We start from the raw sequence: 12302 nt of genomic DNA, 5'->3' as shown, positions 1-12302 counted from the left end.
ACACACCCCCACTCTCCCCATACCCTTTGACAACTTTAGAGTCTAGAAATCTGTCTGATTTCTTTCACTGACCATCACAATATAAAAAGTTAGTGTCATGTCAATCAGAGCACTACATTCTTTGCACATTTGAAGAGGGATGGAATTATTTTTCATTGATCTGAAGAAAGTCAGACATCACACATTTCCACTGAAACCCATGGGCAGGATAATTGCACTGCCTCGAAGCTACCAGCCTGAAAGATTACATGGCTGAGTGTCAAATATTCCTCAATGTTTGTTTTAAGTTGCTATTTTGATTCACATTATTCTCAGATATTCCAGCTTGCACCAGCTATGATATATGAAATAATTACATTTAATCATTACAATCTCCAAATGTAATGTTGATCTGTGTCCACACTAATTAGATTTACATGTTCAGTGCTACCTCCTCCAAAACACAGCTGTGTTTACTTCTGCTAACAAACAGTGACTTCATTAACAGCACAGAAATGGCTGCTTGAGGTTACTGTTTTCTCAGTGGCCTTGAATGCATTGGGTAGTATTAAATTTCAGAATACAGGTTCCTTATTTTGGATCTTTAACTCCTACGTTAGAACACCAAAACAAAACAGCGCCACAAGGACTCCCGACAAATATTTATTCGGCTCAAATGATCAAGCAAAGTTCAAAATGTCTCAATGTTAGCAATCTGTCAGCACTTGAAGGAAAGATTTTTCCACCATTGAACACCTCTCCAGTGCAATGCTCTTTAATTACAAATGTAAACAGTTCTGGGACAAAGAGGGTCAATGTATATAAACATACATCACCCTACAACAAAGGCAAATTATCAGTTTGCTCTCTCTTCACCTCAGTAATATCAATGCCTCTCACCTCCCTTCAGGCACCTGTTACCTTCAATTGTGCAGCCCTTCAGTGGAAAATGACATTTAGTCTTTCCTGTCTTGCCTGTGTCTAATGCGTTTCTTTTGAACAGCACCAGTACTTTCTTACCTTTACATGCTAGTTTTTCATCCGAGGAGATTTTAGCTGCGGCTAGAATATGCTGCATTTGTGATCAGACAGAATTGTTGAGTATTGTTTGAAGACCATGGCCTCGATTTCATAGCCCCATGCTGATATATGTGAACAAGGGAGGCCCATGAAATGCAGCACGTTGCCTGCCCGCCGACTTCCTGCCTAACTCCAACCTGTCCCCCATTTTAAGGGGCATGGTGGAGGCATTGGGAGGTGTTGGAACCAACAATTCTACGGACACGTGCTTGTAGGATTAGAATAGCGGTTTTAATATACTCACAACAGAGCCAGCCGGTTAGCCATTGAACTTTCGGTGAACTGGCTGGCTGACCATGTGGCACTGAGCTTTTATACAGGAGCTTCCGGGGGGGGGAGTCCTGGGCAGAGCCAAGGGAGAATCCTCACACAACTCGAGCATTCCCAGAGCTACTCCCCCTGGAGGACAGGTAGTGCAACTGCACTTACAATACAGACACATGTATATACAGATTACAATCCGGTGTGAAACACATTCACCACAGGAGGCCACCCACTCACTTTGAGTCTATTAAATGTCTCATCCTGCCTCTTTCACTTTTTTACTCAGGGCAGGGTGATTGGACAAGTGGATAGCCCAGCAGCCATTACTGCATGGGATGGTGTTGGTTGAAGCGGTGGGTCCTCCTTTGGGGCTCCCTGCGCTCATCGGAGGCATCCCGCTCTCAAGGCCATAGCTCCCTTCCCCACCTAATCTTCCCACCCAGCCTTTCAAAGCCAGCCCTTATCCCCCTCACTCCTTCCACTAAGGTTTGCCAGTCAGGCACCATCAATACCCACCACATCACCAAAAATCTGCCCTGGCCACTCACGTCAACGCTATCACCAAGAAAGCACAAAAGTGCCTATACTTCCTCAGGAAACGAAGGAAATTTGGCATGTCCACATTAACCCTTACCAACCTTTACAGATGCACTATAGAAAGCATCCTATCGGGCTGCATCACAGCCTGGTATGGTAACTGCTCGGCCCAGGACCGCAAGGAACTTCAGAGAGTCGTGAATACCGTCCAGTCCATCACAGAACCTGCCTCCCATCCATGGACTCCATCTACACCTCCCGCTGCCAGGGGAAAGCGGGCAGCATAATCAAGGATCCCTCCCACCCAGCTTACTCACTTTTCCAACTTCTTCCATCAGGCAGGAGATACAGAAGTCTGAGAACACGCACAAACAGACTCAAAAACAGCTTCTTCCCCACTGTTACCAGACTCCTAAATTATCCTCTTATTGATTGACTGACCTCATTAACACTACACCCTGTATGCTTCATCCGATGCCAATGCTTATGTCGTTACATTGAATATCTTGTGTTGCCCTATTATGTATTTTCTTGAATTGTGTTTAATTCCCTTTTCTTCCTTGTATTGAATGATCTGTTGAGCTGCTTGCAGAAAAATACCTTTCACTGTACCTCGGTACACGTGACAAGAAACAAATGCAATCCAATCCAATCCAATACCCCACAGCTACTCAAAATCCAGCCTCCAAAATCTCCTCTTGATCGAGAATTGGCTGTAGTTCCAGCCATGGCCAAAGTTCGAATCTGGCACTGTTCAGACTACAGAGCTGATGGCCAATCCAATTGTCTGGGAGCTCTTAAAGGGGAGACTTCCTTCACAGAGTGGGGTGACAACCTCACCCTGAGCCAATTAATGTTCCACCAAGAAGCTCCAAATAGCTTGTCACTCAGGTAAGGGAGGTGGAGCTATATGGCGCCCTGCAAAATCCAGGCCTATAGAACAACATCCTAAGGGTGAACTTAATTAATTGAGTGGTTGGTTTCAGACAGAGAGATTAAATGTAAATAAGTTAATATTCTTTTCCATCTCAATACAGCAGGAAGAAACAATTTCAGTAAGGCCTTTGACAAGGTCCCTCATGGCATTCTGGTACAAAAGGTGAAGTCACACGGGATCAGAGGTGAGCTGGCAAGATGGATACAGAACTGGCTCGGTCATAGAAGGCAGAGAGTAGCAATGGAAGAGTGCTTTTCTGATTGGAGGGCTGTGACGAGTGGTGTTCCACAGGGATCAGTGCTGGGACCTTTGCTGTTCGTAGTATATATAAATGATCTGGAGAAAAATGTAACTGGTCTGATTAGTAAGTTTGCAGATGACACCAAGGTTGGTGGAATTGTGGATAGCGATGAGGCCTGTCAGTGGATACAGCAGCATTTAGATCGTCTGCAGACTTGGGTGGAGAGATGGCAGGTGGAGTTTAATCCAGACAAATGTGAGGTATTGCATTTTAGAAGATCTAATATAGGGAATATACAGTGAATGGTAGAACCCTCAAGAGTATTGACAGTCAGAGAGATCTAGGTGTACAGATCCACAGGTCACTGAAAGGGGCAACACAGGTGGAGAAGGTAGTCAAGAAGGTATATGACATGCTTGCCTTCATTGGCTGGGGCATTTAGTATACAAATTGGAAAGTCATGTTGCAGTTGTATAGAACCTTAGTTAGGCCACACTTGGAGTATAGTGTTTAATTCTGGTCACCACACTACCAGAAGGATGTGGAGGATTTGGAGAGGGTGCAGAGGAGATTTACCAGGATGTTGCCTGGTACGGAGGGCATTAGCTATGAAGAAAGGCTGAATGAACTTGGTTTGTTCTCACTGGAACAACGGAGATTGAGGGGCGACCTGATAGACGTCTACAAAATTATGAGGGGCATAGACAGGGTGGATAGTCAGAGACTTTTTCCCAGGGTAGAGGAATCAATTTCTAGGGGGCATAGGTTTAAGATGCAAGGGGCAAGGTTTAGAGGAGATGTACGAGGCAAGTCTTTTACACAGAGGGTAGTGGGTGTCTGGAACTCGCTGCCGGAGGAGGTGGCGGAAGCAGGAACAATAGTGACATTTAAGGGGCATCTTGACAAATACATGAATAGGATGGGAATAGAAGGGTGCGGACCCCGGAAGTGTAGAAGATTTTAGTTTAGACGGGCAGCATGGTCGGCACAGGCTTGGAGGGCCGAATGGCCTGTTCCTGTGCTGTACTTTTCTTTGTTCTTTGTTCTTTGTTCTTTGAATGTACCAAAGCAGCTATATGCCAGCTGTGGAGCATTTAGTATCATCACAATATTCCTCGGTAAATATTTAGCCATTATTTCAAACAAATGTGTTTGCAATTTTATTGGATATTGTGAATAAAGCAAACTTTCACATGCACCTCTAACATGTCATCTTTCATAGCAACCTACAAACAACTCCCAGCTCAGGAAACAAGAGGCATTTGAGCAGGTCATTTCAACAATGGCTGAATAGATCAAGGGAATATTCCCTGGAGGCAAAATAAAACAAATCCTGTGCAGTAGGCTTTCTTTCATGTGCCATAGATAAATCATTTCAGCCCTCAGGCAATTTCTGACCCATCCAAAATAAGCACCAGCTCAGCTCCAAACCTTGTTAGTTTTGTCCCAGCAAAATCACATGGCAGGATCAGCAGTGCCAAATTGAATTAATAGCAAGGAATACTTGCCAGTTGACTCATACACTTGTGGATTGGAAGCTCAATTTGGGGGATCAGTGGAAACATGCCTTTTGCCAATAAACTGAAGAGCACAGATAACCCAGGCAATGTTTGTGCTCAGCATTTGTTGGGATTTCGGAACAGAAGTCAACATTCGATGCTATAGCCTCAATTCTAGCCAGAAGTGGGAATCAGGCAACTGGGAATGGAGAGTGGTGTTAACTCTGCATCAGCCCTGGCCCTGAAAGACAGGAGCGACGTTAGCTCCTATGCCTTACCTGCAATTTGCCAATGAAGTGATCACCCACTTACCCTCACCAGCACCACACCCTAACCACCATCATCCCCCCCACCCCCTCCACCACCCCCTGGCAGGAAGTTCCATCTGGGTGGCAGTTGTGAACAGAGTTCCAGAAACCGGGGGGTCACAGGCCATCACCAGAGAAAATGGCCACTGGTAAAAAGGGCCTCATGGAAATAATCCCAGCTTTGTCACTGGACCCTGATCTGCATATTTATTTATTTTTTAAATTTAGAGTACCCAATTCATTTTTTCCAATTGAGGGGCAATTTAGCGTGGCCAATCCACCTAGCCTGCACATCTTTTGGTTATGGGGGTGAAACCCACGTAAATAGGGGGAGAATGTGCAAACTCCACACGGACAGTCACCCAGAGCCGGGATCAAACCTGGGACCTTGGCGCTGTGAGCCAGCAGTGCTAACAACTGCACCACCGTGCTACCCCAATTCCTTTTTTTAAATATCCAATTAAGGGGCAATTTAGCATGGCCAATCCACCTACCCTGCGCATCTATGGGTTGTGGGAGTGAGAGCCCTGCAAGCACGGGGAGAATGTGCAAACTCCACACGGACAGTGACCTGGGGCCGGGATCAAACCCGGGTCCTCAGCACCGTGGGCAGCAGTGTTAACCACTCTGCCACCATGCCGCTCTCCTCTCCCTCCCCCCCGCCCCCCCCGGGTCTGCATATTTAAAAAACAAACCCACCTGTTTCACGTGTACGGCCTTCGTACCTGCTCCGAAGAGCAGATTAAATGAGAAGGGCTGCCACAGCACAGAAAGGGCTAAAATGGTCTCAGCTGTCAATGTTGAGACCAAGATTGAAAATGCAGCAGGCATGATTCAGATTGCTGCGTGATCATCTGACAGCAAGACAGAATGCAATTGCCAGCTACTGGAAACTGGAATTCTCAGGTAGAAGTAGGATGTCTGATCCACAAAGGAATTGTCTCTCTGGAACTTTCCGCAAGGAGAGTTTAATGGACAAACAAACGGCATTGAATTTAATTTTATGAATTATTTGTTATTCTTATTTAAACACATTAAGCAATATTTAAACAAGCTTTCTTTTGTCTATTTGAGCTGTGGTTTTTTTTTTGTAAAACCTCATACTGTTTTCAACGCTATTAAGATTTCAGTCGTCCTCGACTGGCTAATATTCAATTCCTAAACTTCAAAGCAGAACTAAATACTAGTTTTATGAAATGATATTATCGTAGCAGCATCACGCAGTTAAACTAAAACATACACTTACAGCACAGTTTTAATCAAGCATAAAACTTCTTTAATGAATGATTGAGAAATAAATCACCGTTAATCTCTGGCGTTCATTACTGTACTTTTTGACATTTAACATTCATCAACCATGTATTATGGCATTGTTGACATTACTGTTCTTCTTGCTATACGTTCATTATTTTCCATGCTGCTCTTACACTCCTATCAGACTGCATTACAAATGTTTCTGAAGCCGTTTCTCACTGTGAGATAGTTTCTTTAATCTGGCCTGTAATTAGTGCAAATGTCACTAAATAATAGTGAGGTACTTAGAAGCGGTGATGAATGGAATTTATGCAATAGATTGGAATGATTATTTTCACCTTGGTTGACAGCACTGCACCCAGTTCTGTAATCGGGTCAGCTTCAATGAAGCTCAAAACCCAATTAAACCATTGCAATTCACTGCAACATGACAATGGACGGTCATTTTCATCACTGTCAATCATATTAGATTGAAATCTACTGACTATAAATTTGGTCCCTATTTACTTTGAATTCACTGCCTTCCCTCGCAGACAGCAATGACTCGTTAATGAAATTGCGGTTTGAATAGATTCTTCAAGGTGGCCAATCAAGCCTCAATCACATCTGATCAGTCCCATGGAAATATTGCTGCCGTGACATAAGTCCCAGTGATAAATCCTTTCCTCCCGATCATTACTTGTGGCCTTGTTATTTGAACATGGCTTTTGTGCACTTTTGCACCACTTTCTGAAGATTGATTTCAGCCCCTGCAATCCATTTGCTGCTGCAGTGGGCATCAGTGTCAAGTCGGAAGAATTGCCAAAAACAATAAAGTACAAGAGTATCTCAATCATATTCCAAATCAGTCCTGCAAAGACGTACTCCAGTCCTCTTACAGAACAGAACTACTGCAAATGCAGCAGCATAAATGATTACCAGTGACATGCAGACATATTGCAGACAGGAGCGACGAAAGCTTCGAGTGTTTCTTCATCAATTCTGATTTGCAATGTTGCTAAATATAAATAAATGAATAAACAATCTTTTATTGTCACAAGTGCTGATATTAACACTGCAATGAAGTTACTGGGAAGAGATAAATTTCACAGGCCAGAACTCCTCAAGTGCAGAGAGCGATCGGGACACCATTTTTAAAATGCATCCCGATCTCCGAAGCCCCCAACACAACCTCAAACCCCCCCCCCCCCCCTCCTCAAGCCCTGAGGGAGCCCACCCCCTCCACACCCACACAAAAATGCCAGTTTGGCAGTTCCAACCTGGCAGCTGGCAGTACCACCTGGGCTGTGTCAGTCTGGCACCCATGTGGCACTGCCAGGGTGCCCAGGAGGTACTAGCAGTGCCAGGGTACCAACCTGCCCAAAGGGCATGCACCTGGGAGACCCCCATGAATGCTGTTGCATCTCGCCCTGTTTGTGGAGACCAGTTTTTTTTTCAAAAAATATACTTTATTCATAAATTCTCTAATAAATATTACAGAACATTTTGACTTGTCGTGACTGTACATTTCCATCAAAGTTACATATTCACTTGGCTATCCTAGATTCAATTGGGATGACATTCCGCACGTTTCCCTGTTTATTTTACAAGTCTTTCATAAGTATTTACATCGTCATTTTTCTTTCAATGCCTTTATACATTGGAGTGTTAATGACCAGACCGAGGGGTTTTACACGGTTACCAACCCCTCAGTGTACATTTGCTGGTAAGACCTTACACAGTGGCCTTTCCCCATTGCGCCTTGGTGGCAGCTGCCCCAAGCCTGAGTGCGTCCCTCAGCACGTAGTCTTGGACCTTGGAATGTGCCAGTCTGCAAACCTCAGTCGAGGACAATTCTTTGCACTGGAAGATCAGCAAGTTTCGGGCAGATCAAAGAGTGTCTTTCACCGAGTTGATGACCTCCCAGCAGCAGTTGATGTTTGTCTCGTGCGTGTCCCTGGAAACAGTCCATAGAGCACAGAGTCCTGTGTCACAGAGCTACTCGGGATGAACAAATATCACTGCATCTCTCTCCAGACCTTCTTTGCAAAGGCACATTCCACAAGGAGGTGGGCGACCGTCTCATCTGCCCTGCAGCCACTCCAAGGGCAGCGTGCGACGGCGCTGAGACTTCGAGTGTACATGAAGGATCTGACGGGGAGGGTCCTTCTCACCACCAGCCAAGCTAGGTCTTGGTGCCTGTTTAAAATTTGTGGAGGCCAGTACTGAACAGCACTCACCCAAGGTCTCTGAGGCAAAGGAGTTAGATTCCAATGCCTCAGGTAACTCAGGAGTTTGCACTTTAAAGTGAGACTAGCTGATTCACTCTAATATGCAGATTTGCTAAAATGTGATGGCGTCCACAAAGGGTGGGTTTTACATTGCAGCATCTCACATGGCGATGCGAGCTGGGTACATCCCAGGAGCGGAGTCTCCCGGCTGTTAGCGGCCACGCTGCACCGAGGCGAGCTGCTTTTCGGATGCAGCGTGGCCGTTGGATCGCAGCCAATGAATTATTTTTTTTAAGGTAGTAATCACTGTTGTTTATAGGAAATGTGGCAGCCAATTTGCAAATGGCAAAGCCCCATAAACAGCAAAATGAGACAAGTTCCGTTGTTTTTGTTTTGTTGGGTTGGTGATGGCTGAATGTTAGTCACAGCACTGTTCTTACACAAAAAATTCCGTGCGATCTTTCAAATCGGCCTGAAGCAGAATTATCTGCTTAACACCCGATCTGAAAGGCAGCACCAACAGGAGTACAGAAAATTGATTGCACAGAAAGGGCCATTCAGCCCATCATGTCAACCATGAAGGTGTTATCCAGTCTAACCCCAGCGAATTCCAGCTCTTGCTACGTGGCCCTATAAGTTACGTCACTTCAAATGCATATCTGGGTATTTTTAAAGGCAATGAGGGATTTTTTGTCTCTACCATCCTTTTTTCAGACTGTGAGTTCCAGGTCCCCAACACTCTAGATGTGTAAAGTTGCTCCTCAACAGCCCCTCTCTAATCCATCTGCCAATTAGTTTGTGTTCTCTGCTAATAGATCCTACCTATCCACTCAATCAAGATCCCTCACAATTTTATACACCTCAATTGAATGTCCCCTCTGCCTACTCTGTTCTGGAGAAATCAACAACAGCCTTATCAATTTTTCATCATGGTTACACATCCCCCCACTTCACGACATCCTGATAAATTTTGCTGTACCCTCAATAGTAATGTGATGGCCAGAACTGTATGCAGCAACCTAATTATGTGCTAACCAGTGCTGCATCCTTATTGTTTGCCTCAGCTAATAAAAGAGGTAGTCCTCATACCACCTTAGCCATCGCATCTGTCTTTCGGTGACCTTCAGGGATGTGTGGACATAAACCACAAGATCCCACTGTTCCTCTGCACCTCTTAAAATCCAACAATTCCATCACCTTCATTTTCATTTCATTTCACTTTGGGCACAATCCAACGGCCACGCTCACCGTGGTACAGCATGGTCATTGAAAGCTGGGCGAACCCACACCCGGGTTCTCCCCGGTTCGCAACATCTCGCGAGATTCAACGCAATCTTGCAAGATGTTACGATGTGAATCCAGCCCACAATGTTTAGCTTTTTAGCAAATCTGCACATTTGAGTGAGGCAGTAAGCCAGATTACTGAGGTACCTGAGGCTTTGGAATTCAGCCCCTTCACCTCAGAGACCTCAGACAAGCGGCGTTTGGTACTGGTCCCCACAGACCATGACCAGGCGAAACGGCAGTCATGGTGGTCTCCAAGTGGATCGGAGGCCCCGAGCTGCGTGCTCTTTGGGCAGGGTGGTGCCCTTGCACTGCTAGTGCCACCTGGGCACCCTGGCAGTGGCAGCTTTGTACCCTGGCAGTGGCAACTGTGTGGCAAGCATGGCACTGCCAAGGTGCCCAGGTGGAATTGCCAGCTGGCATGAGCACTCCCATGTTGTGAAACATTAGGGGTTTCCTTGTGGGAGAAAACCGGAGCACCCAGAGCAAACCCACGCAGACAAAGGGAGAACGTGCAGACTCTGCACAGACAGTGACCCAAGCCGGGAATTGAACCTGGGTCCTGGGACCTGTGAAGCAAGAGTGATAACCACTGTGTTATCATGCCACCCCAATCCAACTAGTTTCTTCCCACAAGTCCCGAAACACGTGCTTGTTAGGTGAATTGGATGTTCTGAATTCTCTCAATGTGTACCCAAACAGGCGCCGGAATGTGGCAACTAGGGGGTTTTCACAGTAACTTCATTGCAGTGTTAATGTAAGCCTCCTTGTGAAAATAATAACGCTTATTATTACAATACATTGATGTCCAAGGGCTGGATTCGCCAATTACCAGACTAAGTGCTGATGCTGGCATGGGAACAGTGGCGTTTTACGCCAGACAAAATGGTGGAACAGCTGCACTGATTCTGGGACCGTTGAGGGGGTTGCAGCCATGCGGGGTAAAGTTACTGGCTCCCACGCCAGAAACGGCTGGAGAATAGCCAGGTCCGTGACCGCGCATGCGCACATGGTGCCGGCCGGGCGTGGACCTGATCTGCCAAAAACTGCCCCTCTGTAACAAGCCTCCCTACCCTCGGATCACCCCCCATCAGTCCCCCCAGCCCTTGCTAAACCCCCTCCCGGCCAGCGGCACGGCTCCCCCTCTGACTGTGGCGGTACTGGACACAGTCTACAGTCGCCACGCGGGCTTGAGAAAAAAAATAGCATAAGTGTTCCGTGGGGTCGGGAACTCGGCCCATTGGGGCGGAACATCGGGGGAAGGCCTCAGGTGACATCCTGAAGCCATCCCGACGGCGTGCAGCGCACTCAAATGCCGCATGTGAGGAATCGGAGCATCGCCAAAACGCCGCTGCCCCCCGATTTCGCAACACATTCCGGCATCGCCGATTGGAGAATCCCGTCCTAAATCTTTGATTATATATCGCAGAAACAGCATTGGACAATGTACTGATCCTTGCAGAACTCTGCCGGAAACAGTAGTTTTGTCCCAAAAGGTCAGCCCTTTGCTTACTGCTAACAATGCGACTTTCCCGCAGCACATCACTGAAGATTCATCCAAATAGTCTCTCACTGGATCCAGATAGACAAAACTTGAAAGTCAGTTTTCTTTGAGTAATAAATTTACATCATCATTCTTTAGAGGTTCGCCCAACTTTAATTAACAGCCACTTGTGCCTTTATCAAACTTACATTGTTAAAAATAACTTTGGGGAGATTCTGGTGAGATTAAATCCTCTTTTGGGCCAATCAATTTCTTTTCCCAAATAGAAATTCACTTAATTCTAACTCATTAGCCGAGTCTACTGAAGCAAAATATGATACTGGCAACAACATTATTATTCAGTTATCTAATCAAGCCTAATTATTCAGTTTATGTGTTTATTAGTCATGTTTTGTGAGCACACAAGAAGGCATGGGAGGAATAAAAGCTTTTGGACATATCAAACTTGCTCCTTCCACGTGTAATTTGTACCGACAAAAAGTCTTGCAAATTCATAAAACACAAAATCTGGTCTTTCCAACGGATTAATCCACGTGAGCCTATATTCCTGCCATATTTAATTTACAACTATCAACAGATTCTTGTATCCCTTGCTCCTTCATGTACTTATCCAGGTTTTCCTTTAAATACATCGATTAATTCAATTAATTTCTTGATGGAAATGGATGCTCACAGCCAAAATATCCAAGAAAATGTTGGAATATCTCCCTGACCTCCAAAACGAATCAAAAGAGAATTCCAGGATATCACTGCATTATTCACCGTTAAGGAGTTGCATTGAGCAAATGACATTCCCATAGTCCCGACAGTACTAGAACTGTGGCGTTCCATAAATATTTGAACATCTATCCGATACTTAATCCTATAACCTTCAGCCTCTTTCATCCCCACATATTCATCCATCTCATTTTTAGTTAATTGAGAGAGGATTAACTGCTTTAATGGAAGCTTTTCCACACATACTCTGGGGAAAAGCAATCTTATGTCACTTGAGGCTGTCCAAGTCTGCGCTTGTGTTCTCTAGACCTTAGATAAATTAAATTAAATAACATGGCTACATTCATACCATCCGTGCCTTTCAGCATCTTAATAACTTGGTTAATACATCCCCTGACTTAAATTTAGTCAGCGTATTCTCATTACTTAGTCTTGAGTCCCTGAACATTAGATTAAAAAGCATTGATTTGCCACCTCTTGGAAATTAT

Source organism: Scyliorhinus canicula, chromosome 4, assembly GCF_902713615.1.
Source record: "Scyliorhinus canicula chromosome 4, sScyCan1.1, whole genome shotgun sequence".
Taxonomy (NCBI): Eukaryota; Metazoa; Chordata; class Chondrichthyes; order Carcharhiniformes; family Scyliorhinidae; genus Scyliorhinus; species Scyliorhinus canicula.
This window is presented reverse-complemented; position numbering follows the sequence as displayed.